General features: G+C 40.6%; 1 non-coding gene across 1 annotated transcript; it reads right to left on the bottom strand.

Annotated features, from left to right (window-relative positions):
* Positions 1 to 18814: 18814 nt before the first annotated feature.
* LOC118832416 lies at positions 18815 to 18921 on the bottom strand. Its single transcript, XR_005009180.1, has one exon. It is a non-coding gene; the product is annotated as a U6 spliceosomal RNA (small nuclear RNA).
* Between the last annotated feature and the right edge of the window lie 1568 nt (positions 18922 to 20489).

Raw genomic sequence — 20489 nt, 5'->3', positions numbered from 1 at the left:
TTGCCTCAGTTTCCTCATCTATAAAATGAGCTGGAGAAGGAAATGACAAACCACTCCATTATCTTTGCCAAGAAAACCCCAAAAGGGGTCACAAAGACTTGAATAGGACTTAAAAACAACTAAAGAACAGTTATCCTTTTGTTTTTTTAATAAGTTCATGGGCTCTAGGTTAAGAGCCCTTGGACTAGAACAACTCTAAATTCCCTTCTAGCTCTACTGTTTTGCAGCTTAAAGATTGTAGGATCTTGGCTTTGCCTTTTGCATTTCTATGTTTCTGGTCTTAGGCAAGTCACCCTTTGAATATCATTTAAAAAAATCTTTAAGGTGAAGCTGTTGGAATATGTGATCTCAAAGGTCTCATCTAGCTCTGATATCCTGCCATCTGAGATCTACTATGGATTACTTATGAGTCTACTGGTACTGAGTAATTTGGGTCCCAAATGAAATAGCCAACCATTTGGCTATTTGGCAGTGGGAGAGCATTATACATGTTAATAATATAGTAATCATATCAATTAATAAATGTATTATATATCAATATATATTTTCATCATTAAAACAGTTCTTTAAGGTAGGGGGTGCATTGATTATTAGCTTCATATTTATATAAGCAAATGGAAGACTCAGAAGACCTGACTGGCTGTGCTGCTTTATTAGCTGTGTGGCCCTAAGTAAGTAACTTGCCTGAGCCTCAGTTTCCTAGCTAACATTGATATAGAGCTTTGAGATTTGGAAAATTAATTTTTTAAAAAAGTTTGCAAAGCACTTGATCAGTTATCTCATTTGGTCCTCACACAACCCGGTGAGGCACATGCTATCATTATCCTCCATTTTACAGGAGAGGAAACTGAGGCCAAGAGAGGTTGACTTGATTTTCCTAGGGCTACAGAGCTAGTAAGTGTCTGAGGTAGGATTTGAACTCAGGCATCCCAGAATCCAAGTCTAGTGCTCTCTATTCACTGTATTGGGTCAGCAAACTACAGCCTGCAGGCCAAATATGGCCCATCACTAAGTATGGTTTTTTACATTTTTAAATGGTTGAAAAAAAATCAAAAGAAAAAAGATATTTCACAGCACGTGAAAATTACATGAAATTCAAATTTTAGTGTCCATAAATAAAGTTTTAATGGAACAAAGCCACACTCATTCATTTGCATATTGTCTATGGATGCTTTCACGCTACAATGGCAGTTGGAATATTTGCGACAGAGACCATATGTGGCGCTCTCATTGCTTCTCACTGCTGTTTGACAGCGTTTCGAGTCCCACACGTATTGCTGTACCATGACATTTTATTTTATTTTTTTTTTTTACCAGTACATACTCATTAAAACAAGAAAAAAAGAGGAAAAAAAGTTTTATTATGACTTTTTGAGCTCAAGGCAAGGATTGAAAATTTTCTGAATGAGAGGAACCACTTTCAACCACTATTATTTAACACTGAATGTCTTTGAAAATTAGCTTTTGCTGCAGACTTGATAATGATTCTTAATTAATTCAAGCTAAAATTACAAGGAAAAGCAGTATTTATATGCAAAACTTATGCCGTGATAAGTAAATTTTGATGACAACTAAGATTGTTTGAATAACAAGTAATATCAAGCCGCTTTATACACTTCCTGTGCTGTCAAAGTTAAAACAAAAAGTGAGATCTCCATTCCCACACAAATTTGCAGTAGATATATTTTCTGAGCTCAAACTACAGTCCCAGCAGTGTTTTTTCAGCCTTTGATTCAAGTGCAAAAGAAATGTCTATATTTCAAAATCCATTTCATTGTGCAATTGACGCTTTTCTACCTAACTTTCATTTGGAAGTGGTTAATCTTCGACGTAATGTCATGTTAAAACACAAACAAATATCAAGAGAAGAATCTAATAAAATTCTATAAATGCCTCCCAAGTGATAAGTAGGCTCAATTAAAATTATATACTCATGGGCCGATATCAGAATTTGGCAGTACCTATGTGAAAAGACATTTCCAAAGACAAACATGTAAAATCTCATTATAGATCACCCTTAACAGATGAACATTTGCAGTCTATTTTGACGATAAAGAACACTAACTTTGAACCCCAATTAAGGGAAATACCATCCTTCCAAAAAGAATTCTGTCTTTCTTAGACCTATATTACAAAAAAAATTGTACTTGTTTATATTATATTTTGAATTTTATTGATGAAAAAAAATTTTTTTAATTTGCTTCTTCTCCTCCTTTCTAAGTACCTACGTAATATCCTTGACTTTACTTCTTACCCCACAAAGCTTAAAATGTTTACTATCTGGCCCTTTACTGGAAAAGGTTGCTAACCCCTGTACTATTTCTACCTCACAGAGGTAAGAGAAGAGCTTAATTATCTATAAGGTGTTATGTAAATATGGATTCTCATCAAATGAAATAATGAGTTTTGTAGATCTTAACTTCCCCCCACCTCATTCCTGAAATTCTTCAAGGCTTAGTGCTAATACAACCACCCCTGTGGAGCCTTCCTTTATCTTTTGCCAGAAATTCTTTGTATCTCCCCAATGCAGGAATTCAATTCAGTTCACTTTTTAATGCTACAATCTCTTGAAAGGCAGTGATCCTACTTTCTCTAAGCTTTAATTACCACTAGTGCCTAGTGCTGTGCTCTGACACAGTAGGTGTTTAATAAGGTTGATTTATTGACTCTATCCAATTTTATAAACATTTATCATCTACCTACTATGACTCATGCCATTTGCCTAGTCTTGGGAATACAAAGTTGAAAACAATATTATTCCTTAAAGAGTTTACAATATAATAGTGAGTAACTTACACATGCAAATAAGTATAAGATGGGGCAGCTAGGTGGTGTAGTGCATAGAGCACTGGACTTGGAATCTGGAAGACTATCTTCGTGAGGTCAAATCCAGCCTCAGATACCTACTACTAGATGTGTGACCTTGGGCAAATCACTTAACCCTGTTTGCCTTAGCTTTCTCATCTGTAAAATGAGCTGGAGAAGCAAATAGCAAACCACTACAGTATCTTTGCCAAGCAAATCCCAAATGGAATCGCAGAGTTGGACATGACCAAAACAACACAACAGCAACAACAGAATAATACAAGATCCAAAGAGCTCCAAGGAAATTTGAGTGGACAGCGGTCCCTTTTTACCTGGAGGAATAGAGAAGGCTCCAGGCAAGAGGTGGGATCAATAGGTAGAGAGATAAGAATGAAGTGCACATTAATGATGTGGTAGAACGGTCTTGGGAGATGAGAGGGAAATCAGATCGGTACATCTAACTCCCTGAAGGCAAGAACTGTCTCATTTCATCTTTTCATCCCCATTGCCTGGCAGAAGGACTTATAACATTATAAATACTTATTAGATATTTGTTAAATGAGTGTTGAATAAACAGTCACATCACGGAGATCTTAGGAAATGCCTCTTGGTATGATTATCAGAGTATGAGTCTTAAAATAGACTGCCATTGTGCTAATCTAGTAAGATATTTGGGGCTCAGACTCTCCTAGGCTCATAAAATAGTCAGTCAGTCAACAAACATTTATTGTGTTTATTATGTGTCTGGCACTGTGCTAAACTCTGAGGATACAAACAATGGCAAAAGCCAATTCCTGCCTTCAAGGAATTCACGTTCTAATGGGGAAACATTACACAAGTAATTATGTACTTGCAAAACATGTCTAGGGTAAATTAGAGTAATCCAGGAAAGAAGACATTTGCAGCGTACGGAAATGGGAAAGATCTCTTAAAAAAGGTAGGCTTTTAGTTGAGCCTTGAAGGAAGCTGGGTATCAGAGATTAGGAGGCAGTATATTCCAAACATGGGGAGCAGCCAGTGATAACGCACCAAGTCAAGAGAGGAAGTGACAGACTAAAGGAACATCAGGGTGGCCAATATCACCTGATCACGGTGGAGGGGAGTAAAGCATAAGAAGACTGGAAAGGGCGCTAGGTTATAGAGGGTTTAAAAAAACAAGGAGAGCGTTTAATACTTGATCTTGGAGGTAATAGGAAGCCACCAGAGTTTACTGAATGGAGGGTGACATAGTCCGATTTGTGCTTTAGTAAAATCTCTTTGGCAGTTGAGCAGGGGATGGAATGGCGTGAGGAGAGACTTGAGGCAGAGAGATGGACCAGTAGGCTATTTATTGCAATACTAAAAGTGTGAGGTAAGGAGGACCTGTACCAAGGTGGTGGCTATATCAGAGCAGAGAAGGGGCATAAACAAGAAAAAATGCAATCAACAGGGCTTGGCAACAGATTAGATATAGGGGTGATGGTGGTGGTGATAAAGAGGGAGGAGCTGAGAATTGTAAGATTACAAGCCTGGGTGATCTAAAGGATGGTAGTGACCTTGACAGTAATAGGGAAGTCAGGAAGAGAGAAAGTGGGGGGAGATAATGATGAAGGAAAAATTTCAAACATATTGAGTTTAAATGTCTATGGAACATCTAGTTCAAGATGTCCGGTAGACAGAAATTGGAGAGTGCAAATCAGGACAGACAAACAAATCTCAGAATCATCTAAACAGAAAAAGAATCCATATGGGGGAGGAGAAAAAAGGGTCCAAGATCCCCCCTTGAGAGATACCTGTTGTTAGTAGTTAAGGAGAAGATCCAATAAAGGAGAATGAGAAAAGGAGAGATCAGACAGGTATGAGATGAACCAGAAGAGAGAAAAGTACCCCAATAAACTAGAGAGGAAAGAGTATTAAGATGAAGAGGGTGATGGACAGTGTCAAAGGCTAAAGAGATGTCAAGAAGGATGAGGATTGAGAAAAGGTCATTAGATTCATCAGCAAGGAAATCATTAGTAAATTTGGAGAGCCTAATTTCAGTTGAATAATGATCAGTTGAATGAAATATTAAACTCCACTTCCCCTACTTCTTCATCTACATCCCATTCAAAATCCAAGTCCTCTCAATTCTGCTTCTGAAGTATTTCCCACCTCCAGATTGTCCTCTTCACTTACTTACATCTCTAGTTACAGCCCCATCCCGCTCATGTGAATTATTGTCATAGCCTTCTCAGTGGTCTTCCTGCCTGCAGTTTGTCCTCTCTCCCATTGTGACTTCACACAGATGTTAGTTCTTTTATTATGTCATTTCACTTAGACTCATCAATGGCTTCTTATTGCGTAGCGGGGTGGGGATCCTGTGGTTTTGAGGCCACATGTGGGCCTCAAGTGTGGCCCTTTGACTGAATCCAAACTTCATAGAACAAATCCCCTTAATAAAAGGATTTGTTCTGTAAAACTTGGACTCAGTCAAAAGGCTGTACCCGAGGACCTAGAAGGCCACATGGCCCTATCCCAAAGGTTCCCTATCCCTGGAAAGGAAAAAATCAAGGGATAAGTACCGGACCTGGGATTCATTACTAGAAGACTCCCTCTACCAATGAAAATCAGTACCTTCTCAGCAACTTGTAATACAAGAGTTGGCTAGAGCATGAAGAGTCTGGCTGGGTCAAGCAGACTCAGAACATGTGTCAGATGTGGGACTTAATATCAGGTATTTCTGGCTTCAAGGTAGATTCTTTAATCCTCAAATCCACAGTACTTCTCAGGATAAAATATAAAATTCTTCATCTGGCATTCAAGGCCTTCAAAAACCTGGCTCTAACCTTCCTTCCTAGCCTCACTTCACAATATTCTCCTTTGTGTACTTGATGTATACCAATCAAGCTATACTAATAGATATTTCTCTAAATCATCTTTCCCTCTTCTGCAGTTGTGCATAGAATCCACTTTGCTCCTCATCCACACCTATTGAAAGCCTTTTCTTCCTTCAAGGCTCAACTAAGGGGGCTACCACCTCCATGATGCCTTCCCTCAGTATACCCCTCCCCACCCAGTCCTAGATGATCATGACTTCTCCTTTCTCTAATTTTGCACAGTGCTTTCTCTTGATATCTTTTTTTTGGTCCCTAACACATTCTGTTTTATGTGATACTTATTTTCCACCTGTCATATCTACAGGACCAAAGAATCTCAGAATCAAAAAGAACCTCAAGGGCCATTTTGTCTAACTCATACCTGAAAAATAACACCCACTACAACATGCTTGGCCTGTGATCATGTAGCCTTTGTTTGAAGACCACCAGTCAGAGAAAAATGAGAAAAACCTTCTGAGATAGCCCATTTCCCTTGTGGTTAGCTCTCATTATTAGGATTTTCCCCTGACATTTTTCCCACACTCATTCCCTCTTGTTCTCCCCTAGACAGAGTAGTGGATGGAATGCTGAAATTGGAGTTAGGAAGACGTAAATCTGAATCTTGCCTCAGACTAGCTGTGTGACCCTGGCCAAATCATTTAATTAGCAGTTACATGATTTTTCCCTTTCAGTACTTCATATCATGTCCTATTTCTCACAAATGTATATGTATTGTGTCATTGGGCCAGGGATTGTGGCTTTTCTCTCAGTCAAGGCAAGGACTGTTCTATCATGCCATGGGAGAGGATGATTGCCTAGTGAATCCCAAAATAAAACCTACTTTCTTGTGAGGCCAGGTAAGTTCACAACCAATATTACATACTATCAGAATATCTAGCTCGGGCAATCAATGACAAAGCTAATCTTACCATCATTTTCTCCAAGTCCTTGTTGCTAAGCAGCACTTAAATGAGGCTCTTACTTACTCTGCCTCAGCCAAACTACAGCAGCTCTTCTCGTAGGCAGTCCCATAATCATCAGTGCCGGTTGACTCTCAGCACTGCCTTATATAGCATATTGGTCTGAAAATAGGCCATTTTAAAATATAGGCCACAGTTCTAAAATTATATCTCTTCCCAAAGAAATGTATGTAAATATTTAACCACCAGAGGGCAACGCTAGCCACTAACCTGATTCCATTCACCAGGCTCAGGGCTGCACCACCTACCCTGATGGTTATACATTTCACGCAACACAAAAGGAGTTTAAAAGGAAATGGTAAACTCTCTAAGGTACCCAGAAAATGATCAATGAACCAACCAACCAATCAATCAATCAATCAATAAACATTTATTAAGCACCTTCTATGTGCCAGGCATGATGCTAAAGCACTGAGGATAGAAAAAGAAGGAAAAGATAGTCCCTGCCCTCAAGGGGCTTACGAATCTAATGTGATGACTGCTGTCCCTTAATTCTTCCACTGATTGAGTGACAACTCATGGTCAAAGAGTTATTATCAGCATGGATTTACACAATCGGAATAGTGTGAGCCCTAGTTTGCTGACTAGGAAAACTCCTCCCTGGGAGTCCTTATCAAGGGAGCAAGGCCTTACACAATCTGCCACACAGATAAGCAGCTTTTCATCTACTCTAAATACTCATAGGCATAGAATCAACAAAAAGGGAGTCCATATTGCAATGTATTTAAATATTATAATGTGCCTGTACCCTCAGCTTCTACAAAACAGACAGCTAGGCAGTAGGCATGAAATGACCCTCTGGGGTTTTAGTTATTTAACTGAGGCACTTAGTTGGCACAATGAATAGAGCTCTGCACCTGCAGTCAGGAAAACTGAGGTTCCAATCTGGCCTCAGAACTTAATAGCTGGGTAGCCTAAGTCAAGTCATTTAATTGCTGTCTGCCTCAGGTTCTTCAACCTTAAAATAGAGATACTAATAACACCCACCTTTCAGAGTTGTTGTGAGGATCAAATGAGATAAGGTTTGTGAAGTGCTTTGCACAGTGCCTGGCCCAGGGTAGGTGCTCTGTAAATGCTAGTACTATTCTTAACCCAGAGTAAAGGCAAAGGAACTCTAAGCATTTTGGAATGGCTTCCCATTGCAGTTTTCCAGTGGATCATCATGGTCAAGTTTGTAAGCAACTCTGGACTTTGGGACAAAGCAACATTTCCTAATGGTGCAGCGATGTTGACTCGGAGGTGGCCCTGACCTTTTCTTCTTGCCAGCCACTCCACTCGCATCATGTCTCTTGCCTTGTTGCTCACTTCTCTTTTCAGCATATGCCCAAAGAACAGGCTCAGCATATAAACTGACTACATTGACTGCAGTGGAAAAAAAATAAAGTGTAACTTTCTTAACTCTGAAATAGCTGAAGACAAGCTGCTACTGCCACTTTTAGCATTGTCTGAATTCCACTTCCCCCTACTCTGTCTTTTGTGCCCTACCCATTTGTTCTCCTGAAGGGAGCAAACAACTCAAGGACATTTAATCAAACATCCTCAGTTTCTTAGTCAAAAGAGTGAGATAGAGGGGAGCCACTTTAGCACGACTGGTCTACACTATTTCTCTGGCTAGTGGCAATCATTGACTCTAACTGCAGAAGAGAATGCACTTAACACCTAGCCTATTAACCAGTTGAATCTGCTGCTTGATACTTCTAAGAGCTGACCCTGGGAAGTTGCAACTCTGGACTCCGGGTCTCTTCCCCGAGGTGGTGCAGTCATATAACAGGAATCTGAGTCTGCCAGAAAGAGTGAACAGTATAATTCAATCAATAAACATTTATTAAGTGCCTATGTGCCAGGCTATTAAACACCATATCAGGCCTTTTGAATGTATGACATCAGCCTAACTCCTAGCAACTATTTTTTATTATAGATCCAGAGTGGTTATTCAGCTCCATACTTATGTTTGTCTTTAGTACTTAAGGGTCTAAAAAGATGCAGGAGGAAAACAAATGACTGCTGTAATACCAGGAGGCTGTGGCAGCGAAGGTTATATTTCTTCCCCACTCAGTGAAAAATTTTACAGTCCCTATGAAATTACATGAGGGTCCAAAATATTTAAGAATATGGTTAGCTAGATGATACATCAGATAGAGGCCTGGGATCAGGAATACTCATCTTCCCGAGTTCAAATCCAGCCTCAGATACTTACTAGCTGTGTGAGCCTGGGCAAGTCACTTAACCCTGTTCGCCTCAGTTTCCTCATCTGTAAAATGAGCTGGAGAAGGAAATGACAAACCACCCCAGTATCTTTGCCAAGAAAACTCCAAATGGGTCACAAAGAGTCAGACACAACTGAAAATGACTGGACAACAACAAAGAGTCCTAGTCTTGTGTGGTACTTAATCAAATGTTTCAAAGTGATGAACACAATGGTAAAACCCTCCACATTTGATTACACATTCACTTTTCTTGTTATGGACTATGTTTATTGGTGTTTATTTGCCTTTTCCATCCTTCCAAACCCTCCCTTCTTCCTAGCTTCCATATTACTCTCAGTCATACAGGCTCACATCATAGGTGTCATACTTGACTTCTCACCCTCTCTCAGCCTTATATCCAATATATTGACAAAACCCAACAATATTTACCTTCATAAAGTCTCTCCCATGCACCTTCTTCTCTACTCTGACACTGCCACCACCCACCCTGGTACAGGCCCTCATTACTTCTTGCCTGGCCTCTTGCAATAGTCTTGGTTGGTCTCCCTGCCACAGGGCTCTCTCCACTCTGGTCCATCCTCCATTGAGCTATGAGTAATCTTCCTAAAGTACAGGTCTGACCATACACATTCACTTTTGCATGAAGTTCTATGACTTCAGGTGGAATGAACCAAATAAACAACTGAAGATGAGGTCAGGCTTAGCATTTTGGGCATCTGGGATGACCTCTATCCCTGGTTCTACCTTAGAATTTAGTTTATAATGCTCTGATGCCATATTATTCTCCTGAGTTTATCTAGTTAAGTCATGCATCCTTTTAGACCATAGCTGTAGCAGTAGGTGCATCTGCCTCTTAGTTACACTCAATTAGTAGAATTCTTGCATCATCCTGTTGTGACTCTGGTCCCCTGATCCTTTGTTTCTCCCAGTGTAATGGTACTCTACCATTCTATTTCTCCACAGACTTTCCATAAGATCTTCAGTTTGACTCTGGGTAACTAGTGGTGGTCTCTTGTCTTGCTTCTGTCTTCCATATGTGAAAAGCTATTTTAGGTCCCCTTGAAGTTGGATTTTCCTTTGTTATATCACTCTTGGCAGTCCCAGCACCATCCTCAGTCAGTCTTTTTGTATCAACAGATCAGAATCTACCAATTTCTTGTCTTGTTTACTATCGACTTGGCCTATTCTCAGTTCTCTGTGGTGCAGTAGACCCTTGCTCATTTGTACCAGTGGGACTTTATCTGTCTCTTTGGGGTTTGCTGCTTCTCTCATTACCAGTCTCTAGGTATCTGTCTACATGAACGATAAAATCAGAGGGCTTTTTCCCTTTACATGGAAAGGGAGCAGTGAGAAAGAAAACATGCTTGTTGGACTGTCCTGCCACCACCAGACTGAGCTTCTGATCTCCAGGCAGTCAATGTTTACTAAATACCAGTGTTCTAGGCACTATGCTAAGTGCCGAGGATACAAAGAAAGGCAAAACATAGTCCCTACTCTCAAGGAGCTCACAATTTAATGGCAAGACAACATCCAAACAATCGCAAACAAACAAAATACTTAGATACAAAATCCTTCCATGTTCTTTATTGGTTTGCAGCCTTCATACTGAAAAACTCATCTTTAAGTGTTTCTAGCTTAACACTATTTCTGCACTTACCAAAGTTGCATTTTTTCAGTTGGATGAGTGATCTAAGAACTCAAAGGGTCTTCCTCAGGAGGGCATGAGACCACACCTGAGATACTTCTTAGCTCAAGCTAGCCCATGTGTTGAGAGAACTCTAGACCCATTAGCACCTATGAATCCTGTACCTTTTCGTAGCAGCAGTCTTTCACCAATGAGATGCTATAGGCTATTTACAGGCAAATCTTCTCTTCCCCTTGTGGTTTCAAATTGTCTAAGTAAATCTTCATCTCCAGAAGAGACTTAGTGATTAGTTTCTAAGTACTGTCCCAACTCTTATCTCATCAAGAGCTGGTTAACAATTCCATCAGCTTTCAGGAACAGAGTTGGGTTTTGGGTGATCCCATATGCTCCTTAGTGATTACTTCTCATTTTCCCCATCCTTTATGGTATCCTACAGTGCGCTAACAATGACCTTACTTTTATGTTGAGGTTCAGTTGTTAAAATTATACATCTTCCTTATTAATGCACACCATGTTTCAAAGATTTTGACCCTCATTTAATCCAAATTTTAGTTAGAATTGTAATCAGCAAAGCAATAATACAATTGCAAACATACAAACATGCCATGCCACTTAATAATGATAAACAGTAAGTTACATAGCAAATCTGTATATTACATATATAAAAAATACAAGAAGGCATGCAATAACAAAGGGGCAATGAAACGTGCGACATAAGATAATCGATAAACAGAGCCATCAGTTTTACAGAACTATTATAAATCTCTTTGGGCAGCAACGATTTTAGCTGCAAATAGCACACTGGTGGTGACAGGCAGGACTTCCCTAAAATTCTGCATGACACAGGGAGTCAGAAGAAAGGGACTAATAATAGCTAATACTTATTTGCAATGTACTTTACATATCTTGTTACATTACATTATCTTGTTTGATTTTCGCACCAACCCTGTGAAATAGTTTTTATTATTATCCCCATTTTACAGATGAGACTGACCAAGGTCAAATGACTTACAGATAGTAAGTTTTTGAGGCAAAATTCAAACTTAAATCTTCTTGACTCCAAATCTAGCACTCTATCCAGCATGCCACCTAGCCACTAAGTGGGCAAACAAATATTAAGTCCTAAACTGGAAAGAAAAAAGTTCCATTGACGAAAATGTCAAAAAAAAAATGAAAATTGAAAGAGATAGTTTTCAATGAATTTTTTTTAAATCATTTGACTGGAAATAACCATAAGGTCAAAGGTTCACAAAACTTCAAAATTAAACCCTTAAAGTAAGACCTCCTACTTGCAACTTGTGTTCCAAGACATTTTGGGTGCCATGAAGAGAGAGTTGCTAGCACTTAAGGGTGTGGCTTAGAGCACCTGCTTGGGTTGCTATATCCATGCAAGCCACCAGGTGGTACTCAAAGCCTGAGCTGCACCAGCTAGCTCAAATTGCACATGTGCAGATAACTTCAGCTATCTCCTGTCTTTATATAGCCCTAATGCTTTCCAGGCTCCATGTTTAAAGTCCTCAGGCATGGATAAATTCTATAAATAACTCCTGTCTTGTGTGTCCCCCACCCCCACCCTACAACTTGGTTCCCAGTCTTGCTTCTCTTCTCAGCATATCCCCCAAATACTCCACTCACTTGGTGTGTAGCTGACTCCAGTAGAGGCTATACTCAACTCCTAACCAGCCATCAGGCAAATCTAGTACCAGGTTCTTCAGAGGCCGCCCCGGTAAAGATCCTCCAGGCCACCCTTACAATCATATTCCTTCCCCTTATCTTCTCTTCACAAATGTTCCTCAGAGAGTCTAAGTCAGCCAGAAAAAAGTGAATGCCACAAAACATTGAATTATCTCTTTTAAAATTCCTGCTAGGGAACATGTCCCTTGGCAAATGAGCATTACTGTAATCCCCCTAGACACCATTACACTTCTCTCTTCCATCTCTCTTTGGTATCTAAAGATCTAGAAAAATGCTGGAGAATACAGGTATCTGCTCCATGGAGGGAGGCTATGCCAACAAACCTTAAACTTCATTTATCTTTAGAGCAATCTTTTTGCTTGTTCTCACTATGAACACTGCAAGGAGAGTTGATCCTGTCACCTAAAATAATTTTTTTTTGTGGTATTTGTGTCCACATTGAAGCCAATTTTGCCAGTGCCCTCAGTTGAACCACAAGAACTTGTGAACCATCCCCATGGAGACAGCTGGGTGTCATAGTAGATAAAACATGGAACTTGGATTCAGAAACACCTGAGCTTGAATCGTGCCTCAGATACTTATTTGCTGCACGAGCTTGTACAAGTCACCTAACCTTTTTCATTTCCTCAGCAGTAAAGTGAGGAACTACAAGAGCACCTACCTTACAGGTTTGGTATAAGGATCAAATAAGATAATAAGCATGATGGAATAAGGGGCAGGGTACTGGACTTGGAATGTTCAAATCCCACATTAGGGTCATGAGATACGTAACCCTGAACACGTCCCTCTCCGTGCCTCAGTTTCCTCATCTATAAAATGAAGGTGCAAGACTCAATGGCTCCTAAAATTACTTTGAAGTCTATGATCCTTAAAGCATTATTAAATATTAGCTCTTATTATCCTTACAAGGTTATCCTCAAGTATATGAATAAACAGTTGCCAAATTGATGTCACCATGGACCCACAGAATCACAAAATGGTTGAATTGGAAGTGCCCTTAGAGATTACCTAGTCCAAGGGTTCTTAACCTAGAGTTCACAAACACGTTTTTAAAAAATATTTTTATTACTGCATTTTTATAAAATTGGTTTCCTTTGTAGTCCTATGTGCTTTATTTTATGCATTTAAAAACATTATTCTGAGAGTTTCCATAGGCTTCACCAGACTGTCAAAGGGGTCCATGACACATTCAAAGGTTAAGAATTTCTGCTGTAGTCCAACCACATCATTTGACCAGATTCCTAATTTACCTAATTCTGAGGTTTGGCCAGTGTCCTAATTCAATGTCATAACTCTATTCTCAGGCACTAAAGCTCCCCCAGGCTCCAGGAGAAAGATGGTTGAATAAGTGCTTCTAAAAGTGGCATTGGGAAGAATCAAGAGCCAGCCAAGTTCTCGGGCTGCCTAGAGCCCGTAGAATGGCTGTCACTAAGAGCTAATAATGATGATAATATTAGTAGCTAACACTTAAATAGGCATCAAAGTTTGCAAAGCACTTTGAGTATGTCATCTCATTTGATCCTCACAACAACTTTGGGAGGTAGGTCCTATTACTAATGCTATCTTAAATAAGCTCCATTTTGTAGATGGAGAAATGGAAGCTGAAAAGGTCAGACAGCTATCAAGTGTTTGAAGCAAACTTCAAACTCGGGTCTTCCTGACTCCAAGACCAGCCATCTATCTATCATGACGTGAAGGAGCATTTACCTGCCATTATAGCCGAAAGCAAACCAGATCCATTTATTCTCCACATTCACATGTGGCCCCAGCCCTGGTCTTGCTCTTGAGTAGAGGGTGAAGGCTTAGAACCAGAGTCAGCCTTAATTCAGTCTCACCTTCTTCGTTTCCCTGTCATTCAGGTGCACACTGCATTTATTCTTCTTCTTAGTGACTCTTACTTGGGGAATGGGAGGAATTGGGGGGAAAGGCATTGAAGAGGACAGCCATTGGACAGATGACTTAACCTCTATGTGTCCCAATTTCCTCAGTTGTGAAACGGAGATCATAATAGCATTATCTCCTGGAGTTGTTGTAAGAATCAAAATAGATGTTTGTAAAGCATTTAGTACAATGCCTAGCCCAGAGTGGGTACTTAATAAATGCTTATTTCCTTCCTTCCTTCCATCCTTCCTTCCTGCCATAAGGTTGGGGAATTCTCATACCCCATTTCCAAAATGGGGTCATTCTATTTCACCCCATTTTGTTGTTGTGATTGTCCTTTGTTCTCGAAGAGGACCATGACATCAGGGAAATGAAGACATGACTTGCAGTTGACTTTGATTTGAGTGAGGGAGGGCTGTGGGAGGTCACCAGCCTCACTTTATCCTCCAGAGCCATCTGGGTCCAGTGTCCTGATATTCACAGTATGACTGGAGATGGCCCAGGATGCAATGGGAGACCCTGGCCCTTTTAGGTTAAGGTCTTTTCAGGTGCTCACTGTAAGTGAGGTGATGCCCATTCAGTGAATAGGCCTCTTTAAGAAGGTAATCAAGGCCATCCCATTTAATAAACATTCTTTAAGTTCTTACTATACTTAAAGCACTCTGCTAGGTTCCAGGGGACATAGAAAGTTTAGGTAAGACATGCCTCTTACCCATAATGGGGATTATAGTCTGATAAAAAACAATAATTTACATTACTTTAGTTGTTGTGTCACTTCAGTCTTACCTGACTCTTTCTGCCCCCATTTAGGGTTTTCTTGGTAGAGATACTGGAGTGGTTTGCCATTTCCTTCTCCAGCTCATTTTACAGATGAGGAAACTGAGGCAAACTGGGTTAAGTAACTTGCCCTGGGTCACACAGCTAGTAAGTAACTGAGGTTGGATTTGAACTCATGAGGATGAGTCTTTCTGATTCCAAGCCCAGCCCTCTACCTAGCTGCCCACTATAATATTTAAAAATTTATAAAGTCATTTTCTCAATGTTAGTATTACTATTAGTATTACATTACTCAATGTTAGTATCACTGCAAAAGTATTTTCGAATGGGGAAACTGAGGCTCAGAAAGGTTAATTGACTTGACCAAGTTTCCAAAGCTAGCAGATTGCCAGAGCAGGAAACGCAAACATAGATCTTCTGAATTCAAGATCAACTTCTTTGCTGTCGTTAAGTCTCATTTGGCTCATTACCAATCTGGGTCACTCCTGCCATCGAGTCAATAATGTAACAGGTCACAGCACTCTTAAGTCCTGAAGGATACCCTCCCCCATATACACTGACCCATTGAGTGTGCTTGCATCCAGGGCACAGAGGTACCTTAAGTAGAAGAGCCAGCTCTGTTGATCAATGCACAAGGGCCCAGAGATATGTTGACTTCAATCTCAGGAGTGTGGAACAAAGTGCTCTTCATTATGCCGCTCTTGCTATAAAGTAGCAGCTAACAGCAGTGCTCATCTGAAGAGCCTTCTGGCTTGGTCCAGGAATGGCACTGCCTCCAGCCCGAGGGTATTGGGATGGAGCCACTAGCCGAGCTCCCGCTTTCCTAAGAGCCACTAAAAACGCCACATCACAGATTGTTATGCAGGACCGAGAATCTCAGAGCAATCTATGATGCTTGAGAGGCAGTTTGATAAAGTGGAGAGAATTCTGGACTTGGAGTCAGGGTAACTTACTAGTGACTCTCAACAAGTCACCTAACCTTTACGGGGCTGACTTTCATTATTCGAAAAAAGTTGGACTCAACAACCTATGAGGTCTCTTTCAACCTTAAATTTGTGAGCCTCTGACTTCTTGGCCATTCTCCATTTACCTATGCATTTTTTTTCAGGAAACCCAAGAAGAGAGAGCCATTGTTTTCTGAGATGATTTGAAATCTTATCAAATTAATAATAATAATAAATGTTTGTTAAGTACCTTCTGTGTACCAGGTAGAGGCAGTCATGGCATAGTGGAGAGAGAGATGACTTTAGAGCTAGTATCACCTAGATTCATGCCCTGTGCCTGATGTATACAGACCCTATAGCCCCGAGCAAGTTCCTGAAACTCTCAGGGTTCTTGATAACTTTCCACAATCACAGGTTGAAAAGAATGTGCTGTCCTGACTTTGAAAAAGGAGTTTCCTTACCTGGAAGTTCCCCGTATCAATGACAACAATAGGCCCAGTCTATGCCCTCTATGACCGGCACGGTGCTAGTGCTGCTAATACAAAGAGCGAGCCAATCCCTACCCAGTAAGGGTTTACTTTCTCCCAGAGGGAAAGGACACATTTACAGGTGAGTACATGAAGGATATAGGAATACGGATGGTGACTGCATCTATGATTTCGTTATACAAAAAACTCCCAGATGAAGAAACTTCTTCCCCTAAAGCAGGGGCAGCACCTTATCTGAAATTTATAATAGTAGAGAGTTTCCTGGGTGCTCTGAGGATATATACAAAATTAATATGAAACCATGGGGAAGGATTAAGAGGAAGGGTTCCCAATGTGCTTTCTTACTAGCTTATAACTGACAATAATTACTGGCATTTGTATGGTGATTTAAGGTTTATGTACTTGACCCCCACAGCACTCTCTATAGGTGGCTAATGAAAGTATTATTATTCTCTTTTTACAAAGGAGAACACAAGCTCGGATGAGGAAAGTGACTTGCCCACAGTCTTATCGTTCTGAGTCATTTTTCAGTTGTGCCTGACTCTTTGTGACCCTGTTTGGGGTTTTCTTGGCAAAGATACTAGAGTGCTTTGCCTTTCTTTCTCCAGGTGATTTTACAAATGAAGAAACTGAGGCAAACAGGGTGAAGTGACTTGTCTGGGGTCACAAAGCTAATAAGTATCTGAGACCAAATTTGAACTCAGGTCTTCCTCACTCCAGGCCCAGTGCCTCTGTGCCACCTAGCTGCCCAATTGTTTAAGCTGGGAATATACCTCAGGTTTTCAGACTTCAAATTCAGCCCTCTTTCCACTATATTGTTCTGTTAATAAGGATGCCTCTAAGGTTGGGTTCTGGGAAATTTTGGAAAAATAAATCCACAAGTGCTTTCCTTCCCTGATACATTCTCATTTGCAGATCTTTATCTTACATCCAGAAAACTATCCTCTTAACAGGCAGAGTGACCTTGTAAAGGCTTTGGGCTTGAAGTCAGGCAGATCTACATTCTCCGTCTGCCTGTGGTGCTAATTTTGAGACAACAGGCAAGTCACTTAACCTTTATGTACCTCTGGCTACTAACTAGGACTCAGGTGCTATCTGCATCTGCATTAATGGGGGTTGCTTTCTCTGTATGTATTCACCTATCCATTAGCTGGTAGGCCCAAGTCTGTAGATCTAGGCATAGACCCAGCCAACCACAGTGGGACTGGATCAAGCTGAACAGTTCAGATGGATTGGGAAAATTAGAATTTAGAAGCCACAGTTGAAAGAACTGGGAAGCCAGAGGAACTACTTTAAGTTATGTCCGTGTGAAAACGAACTGTCTTTGTCAAAGGGCATGGCAGTCATGCCCGGACTTGGTGTCTTAAAGGCATGATAAAATGGAATCCTGATGATCTCATCGATTCTGGGTAAGAGGTCCTTCACTTCCCTGCCGTACATAGTCAACAAAGGGGCCACCATTTTATTCATTCTTGCATTTAATTACTGGCTCTGGATTACCAAAGAATTTTCATTAATGGTGAACGACGTTACTAAATTATTTGATTTAAGATTTGCTAGGTCCGGGTGGCATAGTGGGACAGTGCTGAGCCTGGAGTCTGGAAAACCTGAATTCGCATGTGACCTTACACACTTACTAGCTGTGTGACTGCGGAAAAGTCACTTAACCCCGTTTGCCTCATCTGTAAAATGAACTGGAGAAGGAAATGGCAAACTGCTCCAGTATCTTTGCTGAGAAAATCTCGAACGGGGTCATGAAGAGTCAGACAAGACTGAAATGACTGAACAAGAAAAGGTCCTGAAAGCATGTTCTTGGTCAGCTAAATCCCTGGCACCTGACCAGGCTGGCCACTTCCAAAGATGGATGCCAACAGCATGCTTATTATAGTGTCTAGGGTCCACAGCTGCTAGATTGTACAGCCTTTCTATAAGCACAAACAGAAATGTTACAGTGTGAGAATCACCCATGAGGGGGCCTGAAGTTCACAGAGCTGTCTGGCCCTTCCATTGGGCAAAGTGGGTCTGTAGCTCATGGTTTCCGTAACATTGGGAGTATGACTGGCTTCAAGAGGTAGAAAGTTATCAGTCAATCCTGACTGATTAGCTTTTTTTTTTTTCTGATTGATAATTGGAGTCAAGAAGACTTGAGTTCCAATCCTGCTTTAGACACTAGCTGGATGATCCTGGGCAAGTCACTTAACCTTTCTTGTGCCTCAGTTTCTTCATCTGTAAAATGGGGATAGTTATAGCACCTACCTCCCAAGGTCATTGTAAGGATCAAAATGAGTTAATGTACGTAAAGTACTTTGCAAACCTTCAAGTGTTACATAAATGTTATGTATTATTATTGTTGTTTTCTGACTGGGCGTTAGCCATACTGTTGCTGAGCTTCCTTCCCTAATAAATGCCCAGGATGTGAGCTTAAGCCACATACTGTGAATCTTTGTGGGAAAAAAGGCTACATATCCAATTCTCCAGGGAGAATTGACCATTTGAGAACACCAGAGGCAAGCAGACCACTGTGACACTTTTGTTGACAGAAATTAATCCAGGGATCAAAAAATATGGAACATTTCACAGATCTGAGTGTCCTGTTTGCGCAGGGGCCATGCTCATCTTCTCCATATTGTTCCATTTTCAGTGTACATGCTGCTGAATCAAGCACCATGCCATCAATTTTAAAGGGTGTGGCAGCTGGGTCAGGATCATTGGAATCACTTGCTAATATGCTTGAACCACGTGGACTTGGGCCAAGTGGCTTTCTGACCTGGTTCCAATAGTCACACTCTGGCTTTGGTTTCTTTCATCTCCTCTTCAGACAGCTAGGATGAGAAACAAAGGAAAGCAATTTCCTCTTTCCAACATACTGCTCCAACCATGCCTCTTACTGTGGTGCGGTAAATATCTGTCTCTTTGGATTTCTGTGATAGTGATAGCATTCCAGTACAACTTCCCTCTCGATGATGAGAAGCATCTATGGGACAGTAGCAACAGTAATGGATGTTGGGATTTAAACCTGCATTTATATGCCAGCTCTGCCACTTACTGGGTGACCATTAAGATGCCATTAATTTTCTGTGCTTTGGTTTTCTCATCTGCAAAATGTGGATACCTGTTCTGCCCGCCTCTCACAAGGTTGTTCTGAAGATCCAGTGTGATAAAGTCTATAAAGTACATTGTAAAAAGGTAATGCTCCATACAAGTGTTAGCTCTTACATCACCCAGTACAGATCTTGCCTATGGTTGCATCACTGCACTGGCCTTTGGTTAGAGCACAGGATTAGTCTGTGTTCCTTCTTCAGGTTGTGGATTCAGACACCTGATTCTAGTCCAAAATTAGCCCCATCATAGCTGGACCTGACTTGGGCTGTCCACCAGCTTCTTTCCTTAAGTAGCTTATATTTTGATGAGGGAGACCATTTATATACACATATACATACATATATGTATGTGTATATATAGAGACATACATACACATACACATACATACCTATATATCTATCTAAATCTATCTGTCTTTATATCTATATCTATATCTATATCTATATCTATATCTATATCTATATCTATATATCTCACCCACAAAGAAGATAGACACAAGGTCCCCTTGGAGGGGAAGGCACTAGAAGGTAGGGTAAGGCCTTATACAGAAGGTGGTACTTGAGTTAAGTGCCAAAGCAAACCAGGAATTCCAGGAGGCAAAGGTGAGAAGGAAGAGCATTCCAGGCATAGATTGTACCAAGGCATGGAGATCTAAGATGGAGGGCTGTATGTGAGGAACAAACCGTGGAAAGACCAATTTGGATAAATTGTAGAGTGAGTCAAGGGTAGTAATGTATAAAAAGGCTAGAAAGATACAATAGAGCCAGTGTGTGAAGAACTTTAAAATGCCAAACAAAAGAGTTTTTATTTGCTATAAGAGATAGTAGGAAGGCATTGGACCTCATTGAGTGGGGAAAGGGGACATGGCATGATTTGACCTGTGATTTATGAATAGCTTGGGCAACCAAAGTAGAGGATGGGATGGAGTGAGGACAGCCTAGAGGTAATGGGACCAATTAGGTGGAAATTATAATAGAGCAGTCAAAGGGAATGAAGGCCTGACTTAAGATAGCGAGTGAAGAAACAGGGATGGATGCAAGAGGTGGTGTGGAGGTGGACGTGACAAAATTTGGTAACTGATAAGATATGTGGGGTGATGAAGAGTAAGACATTGAGGATCATACCATATTT

The sequence above is a fragment of the Trichosurus vulpecula genome, chromosome 9 (genome assembly GCF_011100635.1).
Source record: "Trichosurus vulpecula isolate mTriVul1 chromosome 9, mTriVul1.pri, whole genome shotgun sequence".
Taxonomy (NCBI): Eukaryota; Metazoa; Chordata; class Mammalia; order Diprotodontia; family Phalangeridae; genus Trichosurus; species Trichosurus vulpecula.
This window is presented reverse-complemented; position numbering and strand designations above follow the sequence as displayed.